Source organism: Capsicum annuum, chromosome 12 (genome assembly GCF_002878395.1).
Source record: "Capsicum annuum cultivar UCD-10X-F1 chromosome 12, UCD10Xv1.1, whole genome shotgun sequence".
NCBI classification, from domain to species: Eukaryota; Viridiplantae; Streptophyta; class Magnoliopsida; order Solanales; family Solanaceae; genus Capsicum; species Capsicum annuum.
The window spans coordinates 90,269,853-90,280,324 of NC_061122.1; the positions used below are offsets into that span (position 1 = coordinate 90,269,853).

Here is a 10,472-nt window from a genome sequence, read left to right on the forward strand (position 1 = left end):
GTTAGTTGTAGAGAAACTCTTTTGGGTTTGATAGAGTTTGATATGGTTGACTTTGATGTCATATTGGGGATGGATTGGTTGCATTCGTGTTATACTTCCTTAGATTGTTGGACCCGTAAGGTCATTTTTAAATTCCTTAATGAGCTGGTCATTGTATGGAAAGAGGCTTCTTTAGTGCCTAAGGGGAGGTCAATCTCATATCTTAGAGCCCGAAAGTTGATTTCCAAATGGTGTTTGTCTCATTTGATTTGGGTTAAAGATTCTAACTCGGAAGGTCCTTCTCTAGAATCTATTCCTATAGTAAATGAGTTTCCTGAGGTTTTCAATAATGATCTTCCTAGTGTTCCTCCTGATAAGGAAATTGATTTTGGGATTAATATTGTTATGGAAACTTGTCCTATCTCTATCCCTTCTATAAGATGGCTCCAACTGAGTTGAAGGGGTTTAAGGAGCAATTAAATGACCTTTTAGATAAAGGGTTAATTCATCCTAGTATGTCTTCTTGGGGTGATCCTTAATTGTTCGTGTGTAAGAAGGATGATTCTCTTCGGATGTGTATTGATTATCGTCATTTGAATAAGGTGACTATAAAGAACAAATATGCTCTTCCAAAGATTGATGACTTGTTTGATCAACTTCAAGGTGCGAAGTATTTATCCAAGATTGATCTTAGGTCGGGTTATCATCAACTTAAGATTAGGGAAGTGGATATCCCTAAGACTGCCTTCAGGACCCAGTATGGTCACTATGAGTTCCTGAGTATGCCTTTTGGGTTGAACAATGCCCCAGCGACATTTATGGATTTGAAGAATTGGGTCTTCCATCAGTTTTTGGATTTGATTGTCATTGTCTTCATCGATGACATCTTGGTCTACTCTAAGAGTGAGGCGAATCATGTTGATCACCTCTATGTTGTGTTGCAGACCTTGAAGGACCAATATTTGTATGCCAAGTTCTCTAAATATGAGTTTTGGTTGAAGGTTGTGACTTTTGTTATCTCTAGTAAGGGGATCATAGTAGATCCGCAAAAGGTTGTAGCGGTTAAGAAGTGGCCTAACCTGCGACTCCAATTGATATTTGGAGCTTCTTGGGTTTAGCCAGTTACTAGAAGAGATTTGTGGAATGTTTTTTAACTATAGCTTCCCTGTTGACTAAGTTGTCCCAGAATAAGGTCAAGTTCTTGTGGTCGGATGCGTGTGAGGGTAATTTTGAGAAGTTGAAGGATAAGTTAACTTCAGCTCTAGTATTGAACCTGCTCGAGGGAAATGAGGGTTTTTTAGTGTATTGTGATGTTTATCGAGTTGGGCTTGGTTGTGTGTTGATACAACATGGTAGGGTGGTGGCCTATGCTTCTAGGCAATTGAACGTTCATGAGAAGAAATACCCTACCCATGATTTAGAGTTGTTAGATGTGGTATTTGTGTTGAAGATTTGGTGTCACTATTTCTATGGGGTTCATGTTGATATCTTTTCTGATCATAAGAGGCTACAGTATGTGTTTACTCAGAAAGTGTTAAATCTCAAGCAAAGGAGGTGGCTTGACTTGCTGAAAGACTACAATATAAGTCTTCACTACCATTTAGGTAAAGCTAACGTATTTTCTGATGCTCTTAGTAGATTGTCCATTACTCATGTGGATGAGGATAAGTGGGAGTTGATGAAGGACATTCACCGTTTGGCTAGTCTTGGAGTTTATCTCATGGACTTTGAGAATGATAGTGTATTTGTAGATCAGGTATCGCAGTCATCTCTTATTGTTGAGATAAAGGAAAAGCAAATATTGGATCATGATTTGATGAAGATTAAGAAGAATATGGGTCAGCAAAAGGTTATTGACAATGTGATATATGGTGATGGTATCTTGTGGTACCAACAAAGGTTATGTGTTCCTGATGTCGATGGAATGAGGGAAAGGATTTTGGCCGAAGCACATGTATATTGTTATGATATTCATCCTGGTTCTACAAAGATGTATCATGACCTTAAGGAGTTCTATTGGTGGAACAATATGAAGCGGGCTGTGGCTAACTATGTGGCTAAGTGTATGGTGTGTCAACAAGTAAAGGTTGAGCACATAAGACCCGGGGTTTTGTATCAAGAGATTGAGTTTCCCGAATAGAAGTGGGAGGTGATTAATATGGATTTTGTTACCGATCTTCCTCAGTCTCGAAATCAGTGTGATTTGATTTGGGTTATTGTGGATAGGATGACCAAGTCCACTCACTTCTTACCGGTGAGGACTGGTTATTCGGCAGAGGATTATGCCAAGTTGTATCTTGCAGAGATTGTCAAGTTGCATGGTGCTCCTATTTCTATCATTTTTTATGGTACTCCATTCTCATTGTATTTTTGGAAATCATTTCATAAAGGTTTGGGAAATAACGTGTGCCTTAATACCGCTTTCCACCCACAGTTAGATGGACAAGCGAAGAGGACCATTCAGACATTAGAAGCTATGTTTCGTGGTTAGTGTGGTTTGGGTTGCATTCTGTCCAAGGTACGAGTAGATATCTTACTAGTCATATGCTAGGGTACGAGGGGTATAGTACTAAATCGTATGATGTCCTATGTCTAGACTAGAGAATTCTACCTAGGGTACGATTTAGGGGGGGTTCCAATTGTATGATTAGATATAAGTTGGTCTAGGAACTCGTATGTTGGACAGTGTTTGAGTCTAAGTTGATACCTAGGATACGAGTGGTGGGTACCACTCGTATGTTGGGGTATGGTTTGGGTGGTGTGGTTGTACCCTCCTGCGATCATATTTTCAGCTTTTAAGTGAGGGTATTTTGGATATTTTCCACCCCAATACTCTTAAGTCGCCACGTCTTATAACATTTTATTGCCTCTTACAACACACTTTTGAAAGATCAAAACTCCAAAAACACTCTCTAAACTCTCTCTTAAAAATTGGGCTAGGTTTTTCTCTAAGTGTTCATCTCGAGTCTCAAGGGTCAAGTTTTTTTCGTGAATCTTCATGAATAAGGCATGCGAATCTTCCCTCATTGTTAGTTCTCAAATATCATGTGTTTTAAACATTGATTATGATTCATAAATGGTGGTTTTAAAAACCAATATTGGAGGTTTTGTTGCATATTGTTCAGTATTGTCTACTCTTGGTTTAAATTATATTTATTCATGTTTTTGGTGATAGTTTGCATATGTGGGTGCTTGGTAATTATGGTTTAACAAATGGGTCATGGGTAACCCTAAACTTGATGGTTTTTACTTTGGTTTTGGTCTTGGTAATGGTATGTCCTCAAAGTGTTTGTGAAAATGCCTAAGAGAATAAACTAGTCATATGTTAATGGTGTTTTAAACTAAGGCATTGGACTAATGAATATGAATGGTTGGTAAATGGTTTTGTAAAGGCCTTGTTAGCCGTGTAATGATTTAAATGGTAACTTTGGTGGTTTAATTGGCTAAAAGGGGTTTGAGTCCTTAAACATTAAATTGATTTATGTCTTCACTTAATAATGGGTTTGAGTCCCTAAACTTTGAATTGAACAAGCATTTTTGTTAGACAACGGGTTCGAGTCCTAAAGTCAAATGAATGATTGGTTGATTGATAATGGTAGTGGCATGTTGTATGTTTGCATGTGGTGTTGGTATAACGATACCAACGAAGTTCCTTTGGTAAGTAATTGGCTTAATGGTTGTGAATGTGAAATGATGGTTTTAAATTGGGCTTTAAAAGCGGAATGTGTAGTTGGGTCGTGAAAGTGGAGTCCAAAAGAACTAACACTGGTAACTACACTAGTCGGTGCGGGTGTCTTTGTAACCGGGTGGTTTGAGTCCCCCGAATGAATATGTGAATAGGAGGTTTGATTCCCCCATAGTACATGTATTGGTGCTTAAGTCACCTTGATTGTTATGGGAGGTTTGAGTCTCCCATATAGGCATATAAAATTTTGGATATTCTCTGGTTTGTATGGCTACACGTACTAGGGGCTTCCCAGCTGGGGAGAGTTGGGCCCATATAGCTCGTAGGTGCCTTGTTTTATGATGGCTATGCTACGCATCCCAGGTTAATGATTTCAAAGTTCATACTAATCTTGTTCCCTACCCCAGCATGGTATATATATATATTGCATTGGTTGATTGGATTTGAACTATTGGCATTAGTTTATCCATATCCTTGAGTTACATGCTAGCGCTCCAACCACTAACCGAATTCAACATTGTATCCCTACGCGGTGCATGTGTTGGTCATATTTTTACACCTCCTACTCAGTGATTGGACTCAGGAACAACTTGTGTTGACTTGAAATGGTGAGCTTCCTTACTTTGTAAGGCTCAATTTCTTGCTTTGAGTTTTCTTATGTATTTATTGATTTAGACTTGGAGATTGGTCTTGGGTATGGTTAGGGGCATGTCCCAACCGGATATTCTTGGATTTCTTTTAGAGGCTTTGTATGGAAAAATGGTGGACTTGGGTACGTTATGGTATAGGTATGGACTTGGTTATTATTTTGGTTTTGTTATGGTTGTTGGTTAGGCATTGGGCGGTTAGACTTGTTTAGGTTGGTCATGGTCTAGGACCTATCCCAAAGTCTTTGTGTTGTTAATCACCTGATCTTGTTATATGTTTGGAGTTCATCCGGCTCCGGGTATATATTGGTTGGTTAGATTGGGTAGCGGGATGATCTATGGTTCTTGTTGCGCTTGAGATGCCCATTAAGACAAGGCCCTGGTTTGAGAAATGTCATTTATAATTTCAAACTGCATTATTTCTTGCTACCCATATGTGATATATGAGAGTGGAAGACGCTACCCATAACAGTTGTCTACTTATATTTATTGGGGCCCTTCTAGTTATTCTATTCCACCACCCTTATAGCTCCAAGTTCCTAATTTCTATTTCTAGCAAGAAGAGCAACATTGCCATACAAGTCTTGGAGAAAACCCATTGGAAATACAAGTGTTCTATTGTTTAATCCACATTATCACATAGTGCACAGTTGTCCTCATCACATAGTCCAAGTCTCTTTAATCTACTTCTTGTCAGCAACCTTTGTGTGCATTGCTAGCTAGCAGATAAATTGTTCCTTAGGAATGCTAGCTTTGCACCATACACCTCTCCACATGGGTCATTTATCCCCTTGACCTTTAGTCCATATATAGTCACTATGCACGCTATATTTTCCTTGTTGAGTCAACCATCCATTTTGTATGTATCCAACTCCAAATTTCGACTCTAATACACAAATTTGCTTACAGTACCAGCATGACTCCAGTGGGGCTTCATACTGCCACCAATCTTGTCTTTTTTATGTAAATATGATTTACCTATCTTAACCACAGAGTGTCAGTTTTGTTTGCCACATTTTAGATATGTTTAGCCACAACAACATCATTCCATTCTATGCAATCAATCATTCCTAGTCCACCTTCTTGTTTGGGTCTGTAGACAAGGTCCCAAGTAATTAAAGAAGGCTTGTTTGTCTACATGTTACCAATCCATATCTAGTTCCTGCATAGTGTCACCACCTGTTTCAACACCTTCCTAGGCAGCAAGAACATTGATGCCCAATATGAGTGTATATGTATGAGTATAGAGTTCATAAGTTGTGTTCTTCCAGCATGCGATAAATTCTTGGATCACCACACATTTATCTTACATACCATCTTATCTAACAACACTTAACAATCAATTGTTGATAGTTTTTTTTGGGATATTGGTACCCCCAAGTATTTGAAAGGTAACTTTCCTTGCTTATATCTTGTAGCTTCACTCAACTTATTTAATTCTTGTTGATCCATTTTGGCTGAAAAATGTTTGATTTTGCTTCATTGGTTGTAAAACCAGATGCCATAGAGAACGTCTTTAAACCCCTTAACATCAGTATCACTGATTTGATATCACTTTTTCTGAATATCAACATATCATCGGCAAAGCATAAGTGATTCAGCTTTAAGCTTTGACATTTAGTATGGAATTCAAACCCCTCTTGTTCAGCAATCCATTTCATAATTCTTGAGAAGTATTCTAAACACACCACAAATAATATAGGGGACAGGGGGTCACCTTGTGATATACAACATTTATAAGTGTTGGAACTGTGCAAATTTATCTTGTTTTATGTTATTCAATGGTCTTTTATCAATAGGCCCAATCAAGATTTTAGTACTGAACCATCTCTAATTAAATAGTACTTATATTACAAATGACGCAAATCGAAGACAACTGTCCAGTAGCTTATGTACGATGAATCTTTTAATGAGCTTGGCAACTATTACACCTGTTAGATTTCACCGGAATATATTTAGTTCTTTAATTAACGAGTATTAGCAATAAACATCAAAAATGACCTCTCTTTTTGACTGATAGAATAAGCTAGAATATTAATATCACAAATATTCTATTCATCCTTCATATTCAAAGTAGTTAACCACCCTTTAAAAATGATCTTAAAGCAAAGAATTAACATCTAATAAAAATATATCCTCATATCATTTCTCGAATGCTCTCTCTTATATGTTGTTGTTTCTTCTAAATACATCAACTATTTCATCAATTCCCATGATCATCAAATTTCTATTCTTGAATCAATAAAGTTATAGACCAATCCCACATATAAGCTACTCCTACTCCAACTTGAATTACACATGTTCCCAAATCATAAATTCTCCTTTTTAGAATAAATTTAATTAAAAAGGTTGTCTTTACCGCAACACATACTACCAAAGAATATGTGCATGTATTTCACTTGAATATAACTAAGTCAAATTACAATCTTTTCTTTTGATTTCTAGAAATTCAGTAAAATGGTCAGAAGAATTTTCGATATGTTGCTTTCAAGTTTTTAAACATTGAAATCAAATATCAGGAATGAAAATTAAAGGTAGTCATTCTATAATTATGTCAAAATAAACGACATATCTTCCATGTTTTCAAGATTTTATTTTGAATAAAAAGATGAATTTTAAGCTATGAAAAAGAGGAGATACCTTAAGACTATCAGAAAAGAGCATGCTTTGATGCATAGAAACCTCATCAAAGTTGATTGGCTCTCTGGGAAAGGTCTTATTAGCCGGTGAATTTAGTGTCTTCGTTGAGTACCTGGTAACCAATTCTTATCCTGTAACAACCATAATACCGACATTTAAAGAAAATGAAAGGAAAACAACTATAAAATAAGCTATTAGTTGTTTGCTACTACATACAATCTCAAAGTGGTCCTTCTATTTCCTTTCAGAAAAAAACAAATACTATACAATCCTGAAAACTGGTGATGAATAAAAAAGCATACAACAGATCAAACCAGATAGAAACAACAATAAGAAAGACAAGAAAGAACCATGTCAGGATACTGTTCTACATTATCTCTGCAACTATATTCTAGAATAATCAAATCATTAAAGTTTAGCCCTGAAACTTCTAAAAAATCATTCTTGCAACTGAAACCAAAACAATTACTCTCTTCACAACAAACTTACACATAACAGCACCGACAATACAACACTTTAAAAAGTAAGAAACATAAAAATAAAACAAAAACTGAAAACTTTGAAATTAAGAACAACCCTAAGAAAAAATTACCCAACAACTGCAAGATTAAAGTACTCATCAAATTTCTAAATTTGCAATCTTTATTTCACTTAAAGAGTAATAATCATGAAAAAAAATTCAAGTTTTGATATTAAATGAGAACCCCAGTTGGGCAAACCCCAAAAATTACAAGATTACAGAGAATTAAAAAACTCACATTTTCAAATTAGAAATCTTTATTTCACTTTCTAATTAACCAAATAGATCAAACCCCACAAGTAAAACTAAAAAGTACGCATTAAGAAAGATTTAAATCCTAGCTCAGATAAAATCACTAGATAATTTCTTCTCAATTATCCTTAGCCTTGGTCGGAGTTGACACGTATCCCATGAAATTAATTGTGAAATTAATTGAGGTGCAAAAACGCTAGACTAGACAGCAGGTTATAAGAAAACAACTATTGTAAGAAAAAGACTAACCTGCAAAATACAATTTATGAAGAGCATAGACCAAATCAACATTGTGAATCCACAATGCACAGATTTCATAGGATATTTATCCTCTTGGAAAAAATAAATATTCCTTATTTGCATATGCAAAGATATCAAAACAAGGATTACACAGTAAGCAATGGAGAACATACTAACAAGTTTAGGTAACAACATAGAAGTCAAAGAATTAACAGTTTTGTATAGATCAAGGCTTCACACTAATACAAATGAGTAGATAATAGCGTGGATCTGGTATATCTCTGTCCCTGAACAGTGGCATCAGCTCCTTTGAGCTCAATCTGTTAAGCGATAGAGAGAAGCAGAATCGTAATTTATTTATTTCATGATGGAGAATGAGAATTTTATACTCACGTTTGGCTGAAGATACAATTGATTTGTTGAAGCAAAGTTGAAAGGAGTCTTCACCGAGATAGATTCATGGTGCTTGTAAGAATTTAAAGTGCCTTTTTTATGCCTTTCTAAAGCTTGCTTCCATACAAATTTATGGTGTTAACGACTGATTGAGCTCGAGATATCATCATCCATGTCATCCCCATTTGTCGTCGACCGCCGAAACCTTCTTGGAGAATTCGATGAATAAGATACAGTGAGGAAAAACTTTAGTTTTCTTTTCTATCCTTAGATATTTTTTAGAAAGTGCATTGGTCATTTATTTTTGTCTTTTGCTATTTGTTTTTTATTTTATTTGAACTGGGTTGGGTTTGTTTTTTTGAATCTGGGCTATTTGATTTGTCGTCTATTTATTTTGTGCATTGTTGTTTTCAGTTTTAATAAATGGCCCAAGACATGGCTAAATTGACTTTAAATAATAATAATAATAATAATAAAGTGAGTGTGATTGATGTTCAAACTTTGTAAAAATGGCTAAAACATGGAATAAGATTTAATGATCATTTTTGTGTCAATAGTTTCAAAGAAAGTTTTAATTATGTCCATTCCTCTATTATTTCTTAATCAAATGATAATATTTTAATCAAATAATAAATAATTTAATTATATTATACTATACATAAATGTTTAATTATTTATTATACTAGAATAAGATGTTGCAATCTATAATTTTAAAATAATACATTATTTATCCTCGCATCGTGCGGATATGTATACTAGTAATAATAATAATTATAAAACTAGGTGTTTGCAAATTAGGGGTGTGAACATTAAATAATTTGATAAATATCAAATTATGTAAAAAAAAATATATTTAAACTAATAAATTATATATGATATAAAATGATAATACAAAAGTAATAGAAAATAAGTTTTATATTTTCAAATCATGAATGTGACATGTCAAAATTTATTTAATACCACAATAATGAGTAAAAGTATTAATATTTAAAATTAATAATTTTGATAAAAATAGCAGCCTAAGTGGAGCATTGAGAGGAAAAAATTAGGTGTCAACAGCTGTCCCTTCATTTCTTGAGAATGATGAAAGAAATTTCGAGCAATGAAAATTGATTAGTAGTCAATTTTGTCCAATCAAGAAAATAGTTCTTTCGAATTAACGCAATGAGAGGTAGTTTTAAAAATTGTATGACCGAAACTTCGATTTTAAGTTGCCTACATATCTCTGATTTTATGAGAATTAGGTTGTGTGTAGTTCTAGATTTAGGAACGGACAATATTTCTAAAAGATGTTAATGATAAAAGATAGGCATCAAAAATAATATCATGGATCGATGAGATGGAAGTGAATAGGATTTGAAGCAATGACGTAAGGAGAGGTATGAAAATAAAATGTAAGCGAGTTTCAAGTTGATTTTATGTGACGGATGGATAAACAGGACATTTCAAAGCAGGATTGACAATTGTTCCAATTTGTTACTCTTTCTTTGTTACCTGTATACTTTCAGTATACTAGATAAAAAGAGTTAGGGCATGCAGCTCAATTAAGCAAATGTCATAAATATACAATCATATGACCATAAAGAAAGCTTATCTATTGTAATGTCAGATTGGTTGTTGGGGTTCTTGATGCAATGTCGGATTGACTATCGGGCTTCTCAATGCAATATTGGATTGGCTGTTGGACTTCTCGATGCAATGTCATATCGGTTGTTGGGCTTCTTGATGTCGAATTCGCCGTCAGGCTTCTTAATGTTGGATTGACTGGAGGGCATCTCGATGCAGTGTCGGATCGGCTATCAGGCTTCTTGATGTTGGATTGGATGTCGGGACTTTATTAAATCAGTTTTCAAGATTCTCAAGTTGTCGTGGAGTGATTTCTAACATTTGTACCTATTAATCCTACACTCAAAGAAAAATAGCGAGTTTGTAAAAAGGTGGAGGTTGATTTGTGCCTCTGACTCGACTGAAGTGTCCTCTTCTCGATGTCGCTAACTTATGTTCTATGAATTTATAGAACTTACGATGCTTAAGCTTGGAGAATATACATGTACTTAAGGTTATTTGTTGGATTTGATGTATTTTAGGAGTGATTTTTCAAAATACTAGGTTTTGG

At 35.0% G+C, this 10,472-nt stretch overlaps 1 long non-coding RNA gene across 2 annotated transcripts; it reads right to left on the reverse strand.

Moving 5' to 3' along the window:
• Positions 1-3,389: 3,389 nt before the first annotated feature.
• LOC107850328 lies at positions 3,390-8,896 on the reverse strand. 2 transcript variants are annotated; one of them, XR_001668544.2, is made up of 3 exons: positions 8,357-8,662; positions 6,952-7,082; positions 3,390-6,242 (listed from the first exon to the last, which is right to left on the reverse strand). It is a non-coding gene; the product is annotated as an uncharacterized LOC107850328 (long non-coding RNA). The 2 variants fall into 2 exon arrangements; XR_007048720.1 differs by lacking the exon at positions 3,390-6,242 and having other exon boundaries at positions 6,685-7,082; positions 8,357-8,896.
• Positions 8,897-10,472: the final 1,576 nt, after the last annotated feature.